Raw genomic sequence first — 2,108 nt, 5'->3', positions numbered from 1 at the left:
TTCAACCCAGGTTTAAGTTCTCAATTCCCAGCTGCACTCTTCTCAGAATTTGGACTGGATTGTTTATTGGTTTTCATAAGTCCTAAGTCAACAACTATTATAATAGAGAGACTTTATCCTTTGCACACGTGAACATTAGGATAAATTGAGTTTCCTAATAGAATTAAATAACTAATATTTTATGTATGGTAATTAAGTATTAACCATAAACTCAATTAATTAGGTAATATACTACATAAATATTACGAGGAGTTTGTTAGGAACTCAAGTAATTAATGGCGTGCACAGGCAGGATAAACTTGCTACGGCAGTAGAGTTCAATTAATGTTTAAGTTCTCAAATTTCCATCCATGCACTTCCCAGAATTTGGACTAAAATCCTATTTATTAATCTAATTGGAGATTTCTAATTAAGATTGGTAAGTTAAATAATCAACTACAATTATACCTGTACATCTTGTGCACACGTGAGAAGGTTAGATAAATTGGATCTCTTAATTGCATGTATAGACATATTTTTTTTTCCTAATAAAACAATTTAAATAGATAACTAATTACTCTCTTGTCTTCGATTAAATCAAAATGAATGGAAGAGTGTTTTAAATGAAATAACTTAAGTAGTTTAATTAATTGGAGTCCTAATTATTCTAACACTAAAATTATTAGGAAACTTCATCATAATCCGAATCCTACATGATTAAGAACAATAGTTTCTATCCTAATTAAAGTAGATTAGCATAAAAAAGGAATTTAATAGTTTCCCCAAAATTATTATGATTATGTTTTAATCAATTATCTTTAAATTTCATAATTATCAATACTTAACATATATTATTCCTAGTGGCAGAGAATTGTAAACTGTATGCATAGTAATTAAATTAGAATTTCATTTATACCTTGATTCTTCCATTGATTCCATCTTAATTCAACTTATCCAAAATATCATTTTCTTAATCCTAATATATATAATTAATTATTATCAATCAAAGGAGTCCAATATTGATATAGTAATTTAGTCCATATTGATAACTAATATTATTAACTAAGTAGTTTTCTTAATTGGCTTTAACTCGAGTTTAACTTGACCAAATTAAATTTTTCTTGAGTCCGTAATTCGCCATTTATTAAGAGCTTCAAAATGAGCCCAATATTAATAGGGTAATTCTAACTCCTTCAACAATTAACTATTTGGCCCATTTAATAAAAGTATAATTTTGATATTTATTTTCACTTCGGTACTTCAACTATAAAGATATCCACATAGATCCAAATTAACTATAGAGGTAGCCAATTAACTTGCGTAAGGACTTAACTAAACATTGCATTCCTATTAAATGGCAAATAAATTATATGAAAAACTAAAAAAAATTCGGGATTTTACAACCTACCCTCCTTAAAATAATTTTGTCCTCGAAATTTACCTTACGTTAGTTGAAAAGTTCGGGATACTTGATTTTCATCTCATCTTCCTTTTCCCAAGTTGCTTCTTCCACTCCATGATTACGCCATAGGACCTTGATTAAAGGAATTTTCCTGTTCCATAGTTCATGAATATTTCTCTCTAATACCTTTAATGGCATTTCTTCATAGGTTAAATCATGTTGTACATCTAAATTTTGATGGTTGATCACATGACTAGGATCCTGTAAGTATTTTCGCAACATTGATACATGAAAAACATTATGTACTGTAATACCCCGAACTTCAGGTTCTACATTTGGCCAATATGATTCATGCATTCCATGCTAATTACATTGTCATTTGTATCAATTTCCTGATTGCCTTCTCTTAAAATGATGCATTTGATCATCAGGGCTGTAAAATCTTTACATGATGATAACCTTCGACTCTTCAATTTAGGTGGTGAATTTTATATTGAGCTATGATAGAAAGTTAGATTAACTAAATGTTGGAGATTGGCTTGGTAAGTAATGTAATATTTGAAAGGCCAAAAATTTGTATCAACGAAGGTTCAAGCTTTCCATTCGGCTAATCGAGGTCACCTTAAACCCTAGATAGGTAATTCACATATTTGGGACATGAGGGATGAAGTGACATTATCACAACGTAATAATATATGTCTTATACGACATTATAAATATTGAGGTG

The sequence above is a fragment of the Olea europaea genome, unplaced genomic scaffold, assembly GCF_002742605.1.
Source record: "Olea europaea var. sylvestris unplaced genomic scaffold, O_europaea_v1 scaffold67, whole genome shotgun sequence".
NCBI classification, from domain to species: Eukaryota; Viridiplantae; Streptophyta; class Magnoliopsida; order Lamiales; family Oleaceae; genus Olea; species Olea europaea.
Note: the sequence above shows the minus strand (reverse complement) of the source record.